This window comes from Chenopodium album, chromosome 1, assembly GCF_948465745.1.
Source record: "Chenopodium album chromosome 1, dcCheAlbu1.1, whole genome shotgun sequence".
Lineage (NCBI taxonomy): Eukaryota > Viridiplantae > Streptophyta > Magnoliopsida > Caryophyllales > Amaranthaceae > Chenopodium > Chenopodium album.
The window spans coordinates 55,403,430-55,423,618 of record NC_137834.1 but is presented as its reverse complement, the minus strand read 5'-3'; the positions used below and the strand labels follow the sequence as shown (position 1 = coordinate 55,423,618).

The following is a 20,189-nucleotide window of genomic DNA, read 5'->3' as shown; positions in this document are numbered from 1 at the left end:
GTTCTAATTAATATCATCATATGAGATTTTGGTTTGATTAACGTAATTGATTTATATCATACTAGGTGTCAAAACTAACCCATCTGACTAGATCCAATAAAATTCGATTTAGATTTCAACCGGTAAGAAGTTAAGAACGCATTAAATTCACATGATTTAACCTTGAAATAGACCCATAACCCGACCTCATCAAACCCGACCCGAGTACATTATTAACAAATTCATATTAATAGCAATATCACATATTCACATATATATTTTTTTTTCTTATAACATAACTACAAAACACAATCAAAGTTTTATAACTTTGCCCATATAAATAGTAAATAAAAAGATTAAAATAAAAACGGTGCAAGTTTAAAAAATATTTTTGAGTCGAACATCTCTCATATGGGTTGAAGAAGGGCATAGCTAGCCGCATAGCCGCCCATCCATAGATCAAAAATTTAAACCATTCTCAAAAAATATCATAAACAAATAATTAAACGAAAACCGCCAGCTATATACTGATAAGGAAAATTTAATTTAAAACGACTTCAAAAAAAAAAAAAAAAAAAAAAAAAAAAAAAAAAAAGATCTTACTTAGAAAAATGATGCAATGCTTTATAAAATAAGATGACCTTAATGTCAATAAATATTACTCGCATATAATATTATATTCAGGTCTTAAAAATACTCTAATTAGATGGAGTCATCAGACATGGAGTGAATACCAAGTTGTATATAAAGACGTTTACCACAAACTCTACCCTTAAAAGGACTTTTTTTAATAGATTTTTATAACATCTATTTATTCTACCTATATGTCTAAGTAAGGATCTATTCTGATTGACAGAACTGGGCTGAACTAAATAGAAATGAACTGAACTTATTGGAGCTTAACTGAACTGAACTGAAATGAAAATAATCTGAAGAGAACAGGGCCTTAGGGAACGTTCTGTTGTATTCTCACATAGAATACTACGTAATACATATTTAGAAAAACTAAATTAGAATAAGATAATTGATTTCGTCATAAGTAAGCAAGTATAAAATATTTAATACGTTTTGTATGTGACTGACCATATCATGTGACCGCTTGTAAATAACAAAGTAACTTTTATAACACTAAGTAATTCCTGTATAGTACTCATTGAATAACCCCTAAAACACTGTTAATCGAGTAACCCTTGTAACACTGACGAATTGACCTCTATAACACTGATTGAGTAACCTCTATACCATTCATGAAGTAACCCTCACGGTGGCCAACCACACGGTGTTATAGGACTTTGTCTAAAATTTTAACAAATGAAAGTTTTTTTAATTATTGTAGGGAATAATTTCAAGCGTCAACTCCTAGCTTGAACTGTGATCATACACTAAAGTACGGTGGCGTCCAAAAGGGAAGAAGGTAGAGCAAAAGAGTCTCCAACAAGTTTTAGGAACTTGTAAACCGTTCACAGGGTGAAGGTTACACCCCTTAACGATCCAAGAGATCGTCAACTCCATAAGGTCTTAAACCAAATAGGGTTCGGGGATGAAGGTACAAATCCAACCTAAAAGAGATTGAACCTGCCCTAATAATAGGCCTCTACTTTATTCTGATCGTATTCATGTGCGCTTTCTGACTAACATGCAATCAATAGGATTAACCCTAAACCTGTTTATCTATGTTAGTTGAATTTAATGCACAAATAAATCTATTATTGGCGATCACTTGAATAATAACCATATTAACCCTAACAAGATTATTAATTATCTTATTAAGCGTGATTACAAGTACCAATTCCCTTTAAACATGCATAAAAGGCGAGATCAAGCAATAAAAATAAATATATCAAGAAACATAATGATAATCGTCATAATAAAATTATAATCATAACAATCATAATCATCATAACAATAATTATAACAATTATAATCATAAATTATAAAGAATAATCATAATAATAATCAAAATAATAATCATCATAATAACAATCATATTAATCATAATAATAATCATGTTAAAGCATAGCAAGATCCTAGGCATGATACTAACAAGATTAATAACAAACCCTAGCATGTCACTAAGCAATAAAAATCAAAGCTTTAACCCTAACATGATACTAACAATCATAAATATTAGGAAGAACATAGGAAGCATCATACTTTTAATCATACTTGATATTAAAATTACCCTAGACATGATACTAGGAATCATAATAACAATCTAAGCATGAACTCTATATCATAACATCAATAAAAATCATTACATTACTTACTTTGATGCCTCGTACCTCTTTCTAATAACAAAGTACACATGTTAGTAACTTCAAGGAAAATAATAAAAAATTAAATTAAATCAAATAATTGAAAGAGATTTAGGACAAAACCATCAGAAATTAAAACCTTTCACGTCTAGGGCGAAGGCAACTTCGAATATGGCTAGGTGTTTCTAGATCTAATGAATGCGGAATTTTTATATTTGAGAGAAGCTAGTTTAGAAAAGAGAGAGAGAGAGAGAGTAATCAAGAGAATCTTGATGAGAGTTGGTAGATTGTAGAAGAGAACTGGTTATAATTGATTATTGTAGGTGAAAACTGGTTATTGAAAACAGAGTTTTTACGACGTTATTTATAAAGAAAATCAACCAAAAAGATAAAATATCAAAACAGAGTCTGGCGCAGATAAAACTTAATTGGCGCCAACGCTGGCCATTGGCGCCAGGCGCCAACGCTAGCGCCGGGCGCCAGGCGCTACAGCTGGCGTTTGGCGCTGATTCAGAAAATCACGTGTTTTATTAAAATCAGATAAAAATTGCCGTACAGGAGGATAAATTCGTATTTCCCTAAAAAATGCTCTTTGATTTTAATTAAAACTCTGAAAAGTCAACAAAAGTCAATTTATCAATGCTAATTGAATTAGGAATGAAAAGAACCTTCTAGAAGAATTTAGAAGACTAAAACCATTCCTAATTGCATTAGGAATGATAAATCATATTAGGCCCTCCCCTAGATCATTGGACCGCATATAAGGCTCAAACCAGGCCCAGTTCAGTAAATTGGCCATAACTTCCTCAATATTCATCGGAATTGGGCTTATAATATATTGTTGGAAATCTTTTGTCAAGCCCCATCCAACTACACTACTATTGGACCCATATCATGGACCAACCAAACTGGATTGACTGTTTTCTAAAAATAAGTTTTCAAAAAACAGAGAGAAGAGAAAAGAAATTGAAACTATCCGCAAAACTAAACTTTCCACACTTTCACTTTATTTGATTATGATTCGACGTGAAAGGTACTCATACTGGGTTTGGTTTTGGGGAGACACAAATGGGTGTCTATAGAAGCCCCCACTTTGACTGAGTTTGGAGAAACGCAAGTTTCGAAAACAAAAGTCAAAGTATCGATAGGGATGGAGAATGATTCAGAACGTTATGTGATTCTAAGTCACTCTTGTAACGCCGATACTTGCAAACTAGCGTTAGTCAAACAAATAAAAGAGTTAAGAAACGCGTATCTTGCACCGTCGAGCACACGTCTCTGAAAGTATCCGATTTGCTGCTGCTTTACTGTTATTTTGATGACCTCCTACCAAGAGAATATCACCCCGCTTGAAAACTGCTACGCTTGTAACTGCTTCCAATATAGAAGACTGATTCGCCTGAAACGATCCTCCTCCGCTTTGATAATACTCCACGTCCAAGAGAATACTATCGAAGATTGCTTCGCTTGAAGCAATCCTCATCTGCATTAGTAATATTCCACGTCCAAGGGAATACTATCGAAGATTGCTTTGCTTGAAACAATCCTCATCCGCATTGATAATATTCCACGTCCAAGGGAATACTATCGAAGATTTCTTCGCTTGAAAATCTTCTTCCGCTTTATGACCATCTTCCACGTCCAAGGGAACATGATCGAAGACAACTTCGCTTGAAATCACCTTCAGTTACTTTTTTTAATAACTTTCCACAATCTAGGGAATGCTATCTTGCTGCTTGTTTTGACGATCTTCCGCAATCTAGGGAACGCCGTCGATTAATTTGCTACATCTCGAGCCTTTTCTTGAATCATAGTGACAACCTTTCCAATCATAGCAAAAGTCGTCGAAGACCGCCTCATCATGAACCGATCTTCTCATATCTTGGTGACAACCTCTACAATCTTAGCGAACGCCGTCGAAGACCGCCCATCTCGTGCTATCTTCTCAAATCTTGGTTGACAACCTCCACAATCTTAGCGAATGCCGTCGAAGACCGCCCATCTCGTGCTATCTTCTCAAATATTTTCTCAAATCTTAGTGACAACCTCCACAATCTTAGTGAATGCTGTCGAAGACCGCCCATCTCGTGCTATCTTCTCAAATCTTTTCTCAAATCTTAGTGACAACCTCCACAATCTTAGTGAATGCTGTCGAAGACCGCCCATCTCGTGCTATCTTATCAAATCTTTGGTGACAACTTCCACAATCTTAGCGAACACTGTCGAAAATAACTTTACTTGATGTCATCCTTATTTGTTGCGATAATATTCCGAAGAAAACTACCGAAGACCAACGCTTGTCGATCTTTAAAGCTCGCTTGAACATTGCTTCCGCTAAAACCAGTATGTCGGTGTCTTTGTGATGAGCTAATTCTTAGGCGCTTTAAGCTAAGTGAGACGATCTTTCATCAGGTCGATCACTTATTGTGATTGCAATCAAACTGACTACTTAATCATGTCAAATTGCTTATAGGGGCTAACTGGCGTACCAAGGAACCCGAAATTGTTGTATGAGGTCGAAATCACCTTTGTGAGAGGCTTCGAGCTCTGTCGCTGCTAAAATATCTCTGGCGTCAAGAATTGACTCTGTCCCCAGGCGCTGGGATCTAGCGCCAAGCGCTGAAATCTATTTCCAAACGCTAGATATTTTCGTCTGGCGTAGGGTCTTCCCTATTCTGCTGCACCTATATTTATTTTTTACTATAGAACTTTGCTAATTTCTTTAATTATCTTAGGGTTGACCTAAGGTTTAATGTCGCTTGACTTATTGACTCGACACGACTCAAGGCATAAACTTGACTCGCTGTGATTGACTCGAGGTTGACTCGACTCAAAGTAAAATGACACGTGTGACTCGTGACCCATGTGTGCATTGTATTATGATTGTGAGACTCGAAAATGCAAAAAAAGCAAAAAATTTCCGTCATTTTTGTGGAAGGTACTGATGTGTCTATTTTATATAGCATTTTACCCCGTCCCTTGGTCGTAATTAGTGGTGTTTTTGGCTCTTTAGAGCCATTTTTATTACTAATTGGTGTTTTCTAGTGTTTTCGTAGATTTGGTTGACTTTTGCAGGGATTTATGCTTTTGGAGTATTTTCTCGAGTTATTTTGGAGCAATCACGAGCATTGGAGAAATACGAACATCTTTGAAGCCCAAGGCCGGTTAGAGTCATCGAGCCGGTGATTAAGGGCTCGGTAATTGGGATCCCAAGGTATTTGGACCGAGTATTCAAGACCCGAAGAGGAAATCCAGATTGGGCCGAGAAATCAAGCCCAATCGAAGTCCGAGCCTCGAAGTGAAGCAAGGGCTCGATCGGGCAAGGAGTGGCACGATCGGGCGCGGCGCTGGTGCTGTGCGTGGTCTATAGCGCGCCCGATCGTGCGAGCATCTAGCACGATCGGGCGATGCTGCTGAGAAGGAACGCGAAGAAAAAGGCGGGCCCGATCGGGCGGCCATTCACCCGATAGGGCGCGTGTTTTTATGGAGCCTGATTAGTTTAGTTTTAATTTTTGTTTTAGGAAACGTTTATATACGAGTTTTGTACGGAATTTTGATAACCTTCTTTCTTAGACTTTCTCTCTCTACTTAGCATTTTTCTCTCTCTTAACTTTTCTCTCAACTCTTGTTCTTAATTATTTCCGTTAATACAGATTAGTTTGGTAACTATTTCTTTTCTCTTAATCTTAGTTATTTCTTTTACTCATTCCATCATGACTTGTTTTATTGCTTTGATTAGTTTAGTTTTTACTATGTGTGAGTAGTTTTCTTTCTAGGGTTTATGGGGATCCATGAATAATATGAAGGGGTAATTTGTTGTTGTTAATTATCAATGCTAGATTAATTTCCTATTGATTGATTTAATGCTCTGTGACTAGATTAGGCCTGATCTTTTATGCATGAGTTTGACAATATTGATTCGAGATTCGACAGATGAGAATTGAAGTTTAGGTCTAGTTTCAATAGGCAGGTTAATTTATAAATGGTTAGGTCGAGATTCGAAAGATGAGATTTAATACCGGTAAATTAATAGTGTGATTATAATACGTAGCGAAAGCCCTTTATAATCTGATTAATTATGCATTGAGGAATGATTATTATATTCAACCCTGTAATATTATTTTTTGGTGAACCTATGCCCTAGATCCTTTAATATATTGTTTTCTCCCTATTCTCAATCTTAGTAGTTTAGTTTCTTATTCAAATATAAATATTGGTTACTTCATAATCTAGATTATTTTATTAAATTAGGAATAGAAAGACGTGTTTCCCTGTGGAGATCGACCCTACTTCCCTATCTGCTTTAGTTAGAGGACTTAGGTATTTCCTTTTGATTAGGGGATACGACTTTACCTTGTCAAAATTTGGCGCCGTTGCCGGGGAAACGGTTTTATTTTTATTTCTGATTATTTTTGTAGTTTAGATTATTTTATTTTTAATGTTCTCTGAGGTAAATCTCATATTTTCTTCTAGTTTTTGTTTATGCCCAGGTGTTCCAGATCAGGTTACATCCCATTCGATCCTGAGATCGAATGTTCCTTCCATAGACAGAAAAATCTCTACAAGCAAATCCTGGCGGATTCTGGTGATAATAACAATAATCACCGAGACCCTCCAACTGGTTCTAGCAATTCAGAGGTATCATCATATCCAGAATCAGAGATGACGACTCCAAAGAAGCTTAGTGATTACTCATAACCCAAGCTTACAGATTTTCCACATCTCACCCCTACTCCGGCTCTTAATGGGGTTCAATTCGAAATTAAGCCTCAATTTATAACGATGATAGAGAGGAAGCAATTTAGTGGAGCTAAGGGTGAAGACCCGAATCTTCACATTGCCAACTATTGTCAATATTGTAACACCATCAGGCAAACCGGGGTCACTAAAGACCAAATCAGGGAGATTCTCTTTCCCTTTTCTTTAACTGGAAAAGCTAAATTGTGGTTTAATGGTTTAAATAGAACTGCACTTGGTATAACTGACTGGGAAACTCTTGTTTTGAATTTTTATAACAAGTATTATCCTGCTGAGAGAACAGCCGTACTACGGAGTGCAATTCAGAACTTTGCCCAAGAAGCCGATGAATCTTTATATGAGGCTTGGGAGAGGTTCAAGGACTTACAAAGAGAATGCCCTCACCATAATTTAGCGTAATGAAAGTTAATCCAGGCCTTTTATAACGACATTGTAAATTCCTCTAGAATAATTTAAGATTCTACAGCTAGTGGGAGATTTATGAATCTTAATGTTGATGATGCAGGTCAGGTTATTGAAGACATGGTGATACACAATTCCCAATATGGGAATCCTAGAGGATTTGCTAACAAGGGGAAGCATAGTGTTGACTCTGTATCCTTTTTGCAAGCTCAACTGACCTCTATTTGCCAAAAATTAGATAATCTGAGCACTGCTAATGTAGCTAATGTTTCTGCGATTAATAATAATTCTAATGAGGCTTTCTGTGAAAATTGTGGTATTATAGGTCATTGGGAACAAGATTGCAGGAGTTCCGTGGAGCAAGTTAATGCCTTTCAAGTCTATAGGCAGAATAACCCATACTCCAACACCTACAATCTTGGGTATCGGAATCATCCGTACCTTTCCTACCGGAGTAATAATGTTCAAAATCCACCACCACAAGAACCATAGGCGCCACAGCAACAACAGCAGAAATATTATCATCCCAATGCTGGGCAGAAGAACCAACCACAACAAACCTCCTCATCTTCCGACCCTTCTCTGGTGGAAATTAGAGCAATTTTGGTAAATATGCAAAAGCACATGGAGAGTAGAGATGCGACAATTGATCAAATTCTAGCACACAATAAAATTGTAGACAATCAAATTGCGCAATTTTCCGCTAGTCTACAAGCCCGCCAACAGGGAGCTATGCCGGCACAGCCGACCCGGCCTGCGGATCAAGCATTTGCAATTAATATAAGGAGTGGTTCAAACTATAAAGGGCCCCCTATGCCCAAAGTTGATGAACCTATTTTATTAAATAATGCTAATCTTGATTCCATTAAACCAAACAATGTAGTTGATAGCCCTACAAGGCTAAAGGATAATACTAACATATCTAATTCTATATTGCAGGGGACAACTCCAGAGAAGGTGGCTACTCCAGACAAGAGCAACAATGCTCCTAAGCCAATTATCAAACTTCCATTCCCCAATCGTCAATTGAAGACAAACTTTGATAAGCAGTTTGGTAAGTTCCTGGAGGTGGTAAAAGATTTGAAGGTAACAGTTCCCTTCACTGAATTAATCACACAAATCCCCTAGTATGCAAAATTTATGAAAGAAATATTGACAAGAAAAAGGTTTATTAGTGAGGTAGAGACAGTAGCTTTCACTGCAGAGTGTAGTGCCGTAATTCAAAATAAGTCTCCGCCTAAATTAAAGGATCCGGGTAGTTTTTCTATCCCTTGTCATATAGGCAATCTCTTGATTGATAATGCATTATGTGATTTGGGTGCTAGAGTTAGCGTCATGCCATTATCTGTGTGTTCCAAATTGAATATGGGTAAATTAAAAACTACCAATATAACTCTACAAATGGCCGACCGTTCTTTCAAATACCCCTTAGGTGTTTTAGAGGATGTCCCCGTCAGAGTAGGTAAATTTTATATACCTGTTGATTTTGTTGTTCTTGATATGGCTGATGATGCGCAAACCCCAATTATTTTGGGTAGACCATTCCTTAACACTGTAGGAGCAGTCATAGATGTAAGAAGTGGTAAGTTAACATTATCAGTAGGGGATGATAAAGTTGTTTTTAATCTGAATAATGCCCCTAAAAGCTCCATGACCGAGGAGAAATGTTTCAGTGTTAATATGGTTGAAAATTATTCTAACAAGCCCCAAGCTCTTGAAAAAGATCCCTTAGAGGCGGTATCTTGTGTTGCATCCCTTTCAGATGAGATAGACAAATGGCAGAAGGAAGTCGATGCAATAGAAAGAGCACATTACACCGTTGGTCTTGGTTTCGAAGATGAAAAGGTGGAACCGATCAAGCAAGTTGTGCAAATCGAGCCTACGGTAGGTATCCCGCCAGATCGAGTTGCAAGTGTTGAATGCAATGACAATTTGAAGCAATCCTCGATCAAAGAAGGATCTTTGGAGCGTAGCATTGAAGATCCCCCAATCCAAGTCAAGGAGGATCCACCAGATAAGGCGATTTGGCGTCCCACAAGGTATGTTAAGAAGCCGCGTCGCAGCCGAAACACCGCTAAACCGGGTGAGAAACCACCCGATCAAGCGTTAGGCCAAGGGTCCTAGTTATTGTACTTGGTAAGAAGGTCGTGCGGGACCTTGATAAATCAGCGCTTTGCGGGAGGCAACCCGTATTTCTTGCTTTCTAGACTAGTTTTCCTTTTTTTCTATTTTTTTTTTACTTTTATTTTAGAGAGGCGAGGAGAGTGAATTTTACCTTTCATGAGTGTTTTTGTACAGGCTTAGATCCCATAGCAAAGAGGTTTCAAGAGAAGGAAAGTTAGGCGAAGAAAGAGAAGCTACAGGTCTGGGTACGGGCCCGATCGGGCAAGTCTCGCCCGATCGGGCGCGCACCTAAGGGGCAGAGATCGAGTTAATTTCGCCCGATCGAGCAAAGACGCCCAATCGGGCGCCCAAGTGAGGGAAGAAATTGAGGGAAATTTCGCCCGATCGGGCGAATCCGCTCGATCGGGCGGAATTTCGGAGAAATCGAGTGCGGCAAAAAGATATATCGGGCGAGAAAAGGGCAATTTCCAGGTTCGAGTTCGCGCCCGATCGGGCGGAGGTCGCCTGATCGGGCGTGCACTTTGCAAATTGGCATTAAAAACCTTCGCCCGATCGGGCAAGGCTCGCCTGATCGGGCGCGCCTTTTTGATCCGGGGTTTTAACCCCTTTCTCCCTTTCTCTTTTCTTTTTCTTTCTCACTTCTACCTTCTTCTTCACACTTTCTCTCTCTAAAACCTCCATTTTCACACCTTCAACTACACTTTCAATCCAAGATCTCCTCAAATTCATCCATCAAAACCTCAAATTTCTTACATATTCTTAATCCTCACATCTTCCTCCACATTTCCCACCTATTTTCTCCCACTTTCTCTCATACCTCCTTCAAACCCATAGAGAGAGAAAGCTCCAAACATCAAATTTTTCCACATATAATGGCCTCAAAATGTTCAAGGACACATAGCGGTGAGAGTTCGAGGGCACCACAACCAACGGTCAACCCGGACCTTCAAATTCCGGGATGGGAGGAGGTTGTCATTACCTCGGAGGAGCAACGGGCTAGGATGTTAAACCTCATCGATTGCCAGGTAATCTCTACCCGTTTTATTCATCATCCCACACTAGCTAGGTTAGGCTTAGATAAATATGTGGAAAAATTGTTCAAAGGTATAGGCATGAGTGGTTTCTTTCAAATGTGCCATGATACGTACGACTATTTAACATTAGAATTTATTTCAAGTTTTAATGTTATTAAAATGAATGCACTAATTACTCATGTACAATTCCGATTATTAAACAACGATGTGAGACTAACTCTTAAAGAATTCGGAAATTTGTTTGATTTGAAATCGGATAAACCGATTGAACCCTCTCAAGACCACACCGCCGTGGTCTATAAGAGGCTAACTGGGGAGGATTTGGTCAACCTCCAAAATACCAAAGGGACGTGGATTCAACATCCCGTCCCAAAATTTTGGCAAAGATTTGCCGGCCTCACTATTTTTGGGAGGCATGAACCGACAAATGTTAGGAGAGATGAATTGGAACTTTTGACATCCTATGTATTTCCTACCGCCGAAAATTTGAACATACCTCATAGGATAGCCAATCACTTCCAAAGGGCGGCCAATGGGGCCGAGGCTAGTAGGTCTAGGGCACCTATTTATTTTGGAGGGTTAGTGACCCACATTACCAAAAAACACCTAGGGTGGAACCCGGATGGGCATAGGAAAGTTGTAGGATCAAACCTTATGGACCTAGCCTATTTAGGGAGTTTGAACTGGGTGCAACCCGTGGGGGGTGACACTTGGTGGATAGTCCACCGACAATCGGGTAGGAGGGACCAAGCCTTCACCTTACCCAACCCTGCCTTGACCAAATTTGAGAAGGGAAAGCCTTCTTATACTTTCGAGATTAATGGTCAAGGTGAGGTTCAACCACCTCACCCTTCACCACAACCCCACCAATCTCCCCTAGACCACTCCCCCACTCACCATTCACCACACTACCCACCACCTCCACCCTTCACCTATGGCATACCTTCTTCCTCGGTCGACTATAACGTCGACCCCAATGCCCCTTATGATTTTTTGGCTTTTAGGAGCCAATTAGACCATATCGAGATGGGGCAAGGGAGAGTTGAGGGTATGATGCAAAACATAGATTCTAGGTTAAGCACCTTGGATGGGCGGGTTGGTCACATAGAGAGGAACCTTGGGAGGGGTCTATACCCCATGTATGATGATTATGCTCGTCGGGGGGCTATTCCCCCCGATTCACTTACTCCCGATTGGTTCCAATACCCCCAAGGAGGGTATTCTCACCCCGGTGCGTATGGTACTTATGTGGACTACTCTTCAGTCCATGGTTATGGGGGTGATGCTCCTTTTGGGGGTATGGTGGGGAGAATGTGGACCCTAACTACTTTGCAGGTTGTTCGGGTTATGGTGGTGCTGGACCGAGCCAGGGTGGTGCCGGCTCGAGTCATGGAGGAGGATATGAGTGGATGTATGACGATGAGGAGTAGCTCCTCCTAGCTACCCTCCCAAGTCAATGAGGACATTGCTTGATTTGGATTGGGGGGAGATTTCTTGTATATATGGTAACCTTCTTTCTCTTTTCTCTATTTATTGCTTTCATAGTATAGTTTTTATTGCTTTCTTTTATATGAAAAATACAAAAAAATTGAAAAATTAAAAAATCCAAAAATACGTTCCAATGAATTGTAAATTATGCTTCCCTGTGCCCCTTACTTGACAAAATTGTTTTGATTCTTGGTATTTGATGATAGGCATTGTAGATTAGTTGATCATGATTTGATGTTTGATTGCCTTGAAACTTTAACATGCGTCAATTTTGTCCAACTATATGTGAATATAGTGCTTGACTAGTTGATTTGGTAAGGAATGTGTGATAGTTCCATAGTTCCTGGTATGTCAATGAATTTGAGTATTGGTTTGCAACTATTAGTAATATTTATATGATTCATTATTATGCACATTGTGGAGGACGAAGGCATTTGTTCTTTTAGGTAGCAAGATGATTGTAGATACATTTGTTCCCTTCTTGCTACCCATGTTGTTGCCTTGACTTTTTGTTGTTTATTAGCCATATTACAACCGTTTTTTGCCCCATTTGTTACTAGTCCCAAGCTTGGCTTGGGGGAGCTTTTAGTGAGTGAGGTGTGGGAGTTTGTAGTGTGCTTATTATTTGCACAATTTGGGTGGGTTTTGAGAAGTTGTTTTGTTGTTGATCATGTTTATTTTTGATGAGTTTGAGAGTTATATTTTCTTGAAAAAATAAAGAATGATGTTATGAAGAAAAAAAAAAAAGAGAAGTTCCAGAAAAAAAATATGTTGAAAAATAAGTGGACTTCAAAAGAAAAGAAAAAAAAGTGTTCAAATGTTCTAGTTTGAGGCGAATTATCGGCGTCGCAGAGAAGAACCTGGCGCCAGCCAACAACCATCAGCGCCAGCTGATGAAATTGGTGCCTGGCGCCAGACTTCAATGACAGGCGCCAATTGCAAATAACTGGCGCCAATTTGGAAATAAATTCTGGGCGAAGTTCGGTGTTTTTCGGAAAATTTTCGACTTCCGTACTCGAAGAATTTCTGGAAAATTAATTTTTTAGGTTTTCATTGCTTTAATAAAATAAATTTAAAGTACATAATTTAATTAAAAGCTGAAATTTCATTAATAAAATAAAATTACATTATTATTGATGGAATTTAAATAAAGCTGAAATAAATTTTAAATAAAAAATAATAAACTAAGTCTAATAAATTGAAAGTTAAGCAATGCTCCTAGTCTTTCTTTTCCTTTCTAACCCTTTTCCAATTCTTGTCTTCTTCCTCCTCCTCATCCATAACTTTAGCTAGTAGGCACCCTTTAGAGGACCTACATTCAATCTTAGAGTAGATAGTCTCCCCTTCAGCTAATACTCCATGTTTCTTTTCCACCCAAGTCTTTTTATCTATGGTGTTAGCTTTCCTTTTTCCTTTATCTTTGATAGCACCTTTCTTCCTAGGCACTGCAGGTGTTTTGAATTCAATTCTTGCACCTAGACGTTCCTTGGCAGGAATCACCCTGTCACCCAGACGACTCTTTACATCAGTTCTACCCTGCTCTTTCTTCGAATCCTTCGAAGGTTTCTTCAGCAACCACTTCTTTACATCATTGGGAAAAGAAAGAGGAACCTTTTGGGTAATCACTTCCCATAAAGGTCTAGCGCTCCAGTAAGGATCAAATCTGTCTACTTCTTGAGAAACAGGGTACTCATAGGGTGGACGAAGATCCCCAGAAGGAATATTCTGAAGCAAGCCGTATTGTCTTTTTACCCTGCAGGGGTAATAATAAGTTACACGAGACAAGCTTGGAAGACGGCAGAAAGGTTGCTTGTTAACACCAACCATCCTTTCCATTTTCCACCATGGGACGACCCACTTGATAGCAAAATCACGTGATTCGAAGACTTTTCTCCACCCATGGCGCCCAATCTTAGGGAAGAGTTTCTTCCTTCTCACGAAGCAATTAGGAGTATACTTCTCAATATCGTCCGGAGGGCTAATTAATCCTAGCCTTTCCATTAGCCACATCTGTAAAAAAAAATTGCAATGCAAATAAATTATTATTACAATACAAAAATATATTTTTTGATTTCTGTAATTAAAAATATTATTTTTCTACCTGTAATAAAATTGGAGAACCGCGAAAAGGTGCTTTTGGGTCCCTTTTCAATTCGTCAAGACTAATCATAGTCTCTCCAACTATCAATGGCATTGGATTTCTCCCTGATTCAATTTGTTCTAAAACAGTGGTTATAATTGATTGGCCTTCATTATTTTTACCACTACTAAGAAAAAATTGATTAAGCATGCAAAATAATAACGCCCTTCTTCTATATATATGAAAATATTCAGAAAGAGGTTTATCAAAATAATGGCGTGCAAATTCTTTCAAATTAACTATGTTTCCATCTACTATTTTTGATAAATCCCTTTCTTTTAAATTAAAGAAGCGCTCAAAATCCTTATAATAGTATGCATCTACTCTAGGGATTACTACGAGGTCTATTGCAGGGAAGCCTAAAATAGCACCAAATTCCTCTGGCAAAGGGCTAATCTCATCATACCCTATTCTAAAGCAATGAGTATCAACATTCCAAAATTCTAGAGCGGTATGTATGAAATCTAAGTCAAGATCTACCCCTTTGATGCCATAAATTCCCCCCAAGTGAAATAAATCTAATTCTTTTCTCTCCCTAGCATTAAGAGATCGCCACCATTCATGAGTGTATTGGGTGAAGGTTTTGGTGACTAAAGACATGGTTATTATTTTTTCTAAAGCAAAGAATTATTTGATTTCGCTGGAATTATGAGAAGAATCGGCTGGGCAGGGGGCTATTTATACACAAATTGCGAGAAGTTTTAATCAGAATGAAATACGGTATCAGCGTCAATTGGCGTCAAAACCCCGTAATTGGCGCCAGCCGCCAGCGCTCGGCACCACACGCCAAGTGTAGCGCCTGGCGCCACGCGCAATATTGTGGCGCCAGCTGGCGCCAAGTTGTCACAACAGACGCGCGTGCTTAACTTGCGTTTTTAATCCTAAACTCGAGTCGACTAATGACTTTATGGCTCCGATTATCTTTCCTAAACATCTTTTTTATCCTCTTTCTTAATTAATTAAAATAGCTATTATATTAATTATATTATTCTTTTATTTGGATTTTATCTAGATTAATTTCCAAGTTTTTTCTTTTTATAAACACCCGACATTTTATTTGATTTTTTCCTTTTTATTTTTTCTTTTTGGGGGAGAGAGTCGGATACCCTCCATCAATAATAAAAATGACGGAATTTTTGCGCAAAATTGTTTACCACACTTCTCTTGCACACACAAACATACACATAATAATAATAAACAAATAAACTCATAATAGCATAAATATACAAAATGTGTCTATAAATAATGAGTCTAAGGCAAAGTTCGATGAAAAGTCAAAATAAAATATACACAGGAACAAACTACGGCGCTGGAGGACGTAGGCCCATCATATCATAAAATTGCGCCGTACGAGGAGTCACCTCTCCACCAGCTCCATCTCCAGCTCCAGTCTTCGTAGGAGGAGGAAGACTCAATGTAGGTCCACTCCACCCAGGATCAACCTGAGGCTGAGGCTGCGCAGGCTGCCGTGATGACGAGCCTACCTCGTACATCCCACCACCTCTGAAAGCCGAGGTAGCCTCTCCTACCGGTGCAGCATGAGCACCCTCAGAAGAAGATCCCGAGCCCTCTGCAACGTCAGCACGAGCAGCCTCAGAGCGGCCACCTCTACCCCCTGACGAAGTACGACGGCATCTCGAGCTAGACCTCGCCGGATCCCTCCGCCCCTCAGGTCTCGTGCGGGTGTCAGAAGCAATAGGCTGGCCCTGCAAAAAGAATTAAATCAGAAACAAGATAAAATTGAAGCGGTAATACAAAAAATATAAAGAAAGACTACCACTCGGATGACGTCATCCCGACGGCAAGTGGCCGCATTCCTCATCCGGACGAGCTGGCTCCGGAAGGCATCTATACATCGTGCCATCGCCGAAACCACCTCGCGAGAAAACTGTCAGAAAAATAAGTCAGTAAACATGCATGATATATGAATACAAAATTGTGAATAACTAGGCTTACTCGAGTCTGGTGGCGAGGAATCGACCGCTCTACGAAGCGCTCGCCCTCGGGAGCCGGAGAAATCATCTCCTCAATCGACCCGTACATCCCCTAGTAGTGGATGGACATACAGGGTGGCACGAACTCAGCAGGACCGTCCTGATAAAACAAAAACGTCAGTAAAACATTACTTGGGGGTTACTTCATGGAAAGTAAAAGCTGAAAAATCTTACCCTCACATCCTCGGCCGGTACGGGGGCTGGAGCTAACAACGGTAGTAGCTCCTCAGCATAGCACTGTCCAGGGATCACATAGGACCGCCAAGGGGTACCATCTCCCTCAGACATGCTCGACAAACGTGCGTCATCAAACATATGACGTGGTGAAGGAGTAGGAACGACGGAGACATCAGAGGAATGCTGTCTAGCAACCCTCTCTCCTAAGTACGCGATCGCTCCATAAGTCCCCAAGAAATAGCGATGCTCAGCAGAATACTGTGCGGCTAACCTAGGGACTGTCCAACCGCCCCACGGCCAGTACACCACCTCAGGCCCCTACAAAGAACATCATTCAGGCGAGAATATACCTAAAGCACCGCGAAAAAGCAAATAAACAATAAAAGTCGTACCGCGATGATCCAGTTCCGGACATGGGTAGTAGACATATCCACATCGTATCCGCCCCAAGAGGCGCTCACTGGAAATCCCCGCGGCGATGGTCTCGCCGGCGCAGCAGAAGGGAAGTGCTCGTAGAACCAGATCTAAAAGGAGTTAAAATTGTAAGTAAATGCTAACTAAAATGTAGAGCTAAACTTTATAAGGAATAATGTTTACCTCTACGACCTTCCAAAAGGCAGACATAGCGACGTTCGTCCCAAAGGACTGGTGTCGACACGAGTCCCTTAGCGCACGAACGAAGTCAGCATAGGCCAAGCTGGCCCAGTCATAAGTCCCGATCCGGTGAAGATCACGGACAGTAGGAAGATAGTAAAGCAACGCCCTACTACCTTTGTCAGGGGAGAATGTCCCTGACAACAACATCAGCGCAAAGATGTGCACCCGCTGCTCTTGGGTGGTCGCATCGTCATCAAGAGCCGCTGCCAGCGTTGATCGGCGAATTCCCCTAGCACTAAACTGAGTCGTCTCGACCTCAGCTCGGGCCCGAATAGCGATCGTCCCCAACAGCTCCTCGACCTCCGAAGAAAAGACGTCGATCCCACTGTCGAACGGCAGTGGCACAGAGCTGAACTCCAGTCCTGTAATGAGACTGAAGTCCGTAGGGGTGACCATCATCTCGCCCCAAGGGAAATGGAAAGTGTTGGTGGTGTCCCAGAAGAACTCCACCAAAGCGCGCACTACATGATGACCCCTGCTGGAGGCAACCATAGCCTCAGAGGTCTCGAACAGAGTAGCTAGCCTGCAAGACTCCCATAGGAGTCTCGTCTCAAGATCCTTGGCGATGTACATCCTGTATAAATCGCCCAAACCATCATAGCCGGAGCCATGATGCCGTGTCCTCCCGGGCGTGATGCCTTGTCTCACCCGCTCAGAAATGTGGTGGACAGGGGCGAAGAACAGGGTCCGCTCATCTCACTCCGGAAGTCGACCAAGCGAAGTGGAAGGCGTGACGTCATCCTCTACGGGCTCATGCTCCAGTCGAGTGTTTCGGGACCGTGAACCCGAGCCTCGTTGTCTGTCTATGCTACATTGTGCAAAAACATCATAAATCGAGGTTCTATAGTATCTAAGGTTCGCCTAGCCGCATGATACTATGTTCGCAAAAAACAGAGTACGTAGTACTAAAACATAGCACAAATTCAAATTGAGCATAACGGCATTTTTCAAGCAATCAAACAATTTCTTGCAATACTATAGTAATTATTGTGACAAATTGGACAAGAATTGCTAGCAAAAACATCAAGAATAAGCCGCATTGTTCTTCACGACCTTAGGAGGTCCAACAATGGCAAATTGCTCATTTCTTCACCAAATTGAGTCAAACAAGTCTCAAATTACTCCCAAGGCAATATATAAGCATAATCAAGCAATTTCATGGCATAAGACTTGACAAACAAAGCAAATTGAGCATTATAAATTTCGAATTTACATGAAATTCGTGAATAAACATGCCAAAAATTCATGAAAACTGATGTGAGTTTGAAGAAAACTTACATAGATCGGGAAAATAGATGAAAAGAGCTTTGATTCGTAACAAATTTGAGCAAATTTGGTTGAGAAACGAGCAAGAACCGAGCAATTGAAGTTTTCGGATTTTTTCGAGCAAATTCGCTACGAGCAGCCAGCAAAATGAAGATGAAAGGGGTATTTAAGGAAATCCCCGTGCTGGCGCCAAGCCCTATGCATTGGCGTCACAAATTTGGCTTGGCGCCTGGCGCCAATCTCAGCGCCTGGCGCTAAGACTAATTAACTGGCGCTGATGGATTTTCAGTGGCGCCAGAGCACCCAGCCACCTGATGAGGTTGTTCTACCTTTCTACAACATATTTATGGGTTCCTTGGTACGCCAGTTAGCCCCTCTGAGCAATTTGACATGATTTAGTAATCGGCTTAATTACATAGAGTGATCGACCTGATAAAAGACCGTCTCACTTAGCTTAAAGCGCCTAAGTGTTGGCTCATTAGCAAAAAGCACCAGCATATAGGTTCAAAAGCAAAAAAGGAACCGACGTACAGGTTCAAAGCAACGGAAGCGCCGACGTACAGGCAAAGCAGAAGCAAAGTTCAGGCGAACTTTTAAAGATCGACAGGAGTGGGTCTTTGGTAATTTCCTTTGGAAAATTATCGCATCAAATGAGGATGACTTCAAGTGAGGATATCTTCGACGACATTCCCTAGCTTGCAGAGAGTTGTCACAAACAACTGGAGGTAATTTCGGGCGAAGTTGTCTTCGATCATGTTCCCTTAGGCATGGAAGATGGTCATAATGCGGATGGAGATTGTTTCAAGAGAAATAATCTTCGATAGTATTCCCTTGGACGTGGAATATTATCAATGCGGATGAGGATTTGTTTCAAGAGAAGCAATCTTCGATGATATTCCCTTGGACGTGGAATATTATCATAGCGGAGGAGGATCGTTTCAGGCAAAGCAATCTTCCAAATTTGGAAGCAGTTACAGGCGTAGCGGTTTTTAAGCGGGATGGCATTCTCTAGCTTGCAGGAGGTCATCAAAACAACAGTAAAGCGGCAGCAAATCGGTTACTTTCAGAGACGTGTGCTCGACGGTGCAAAATACGCGTTTCTTAACTCTTTTATCTGTTTAACTAACGTTAGTTTGCAGGTATTGGCGTTACAAGATTGATTTAGGATCGCATAACATTCTGAATCATTCTCCGTCCCTATCGATACTTTGACTTTTGTTTTTGAAACCTGCGTTTCTCCAAACTCAGTCAAAGTGGGGGCTTTTGTAGACACCTATTTGTGTCTCCCAAAAATCAAACCCAGTGATGAGTACCTTTCACGTCGAATCATAATCGAATGAAGCGAAAGTGTGGAAAGTTTAGTGTTGCGGATAGTTTTAATTTCTTTTCTCTCCTCTCTGTTTTTGAAAACTTATTTTAAGAAAATAGCCAATCCAGTTTGGTTGGTCCATGATATGGGTCTAATAATAGTGTAGTTGGATGGGGCTTGCAAAGACCTTTCCAACGATATATTATAAGCCCAATTCCGATGAATATTATGGAAGTTATGACCAATTTACTAAACAGGGCCCGGTTTGAGCTTTATGTGCGGCCCAATGATCTTGGGGAGGGCCTAATTAGGAATGGTTTTAGTCTTCTAGAATCTTCTAGAAGGTTCTTTTCATTCCTAATTCAATTAGCATTGATAAATTGACTTTTGTTGACTTTTCAGAGTTTTAATTAAAATCAAATAGCATTTTCGAAGAAATTATAGGATTTTATCCTCCAGTACGACAAATTTATCTAATTTTCGAAAACGCGTTGAAAATAGGCTTGGCGCCTGGAACCAGGTCTAGCGCCTGGCGCTAGCCATTGGCGCCTGGCGCCAGTGTTGGTGCCTGGCGCCAGTTAGCTAGGGTTTGCGCCAGCTCTGTTT

The 20,189-nt window shown here is 40.3% G+C and overlaps 1 non-coding gene across 1 annotated transcript; it reads right to left on the bottom strand.

Moving 5' to 3' along the window:
- Nucleotides 1-7,277: 7,277 nt before the first annotated feature.
- Nucleotides 7,278-7,384, bottom strand: LOC145564984 (small nucleolar RNA R71). Its single transcript, XR_014094942.1, has one exon. It is a non-coding gene; the product is annotated as a small nucleolar RNA R71 (small nucleolar RNA).
- Between the last annotated feature and the right edge of the window lie 12,805 nt (nt 7,385-20,189).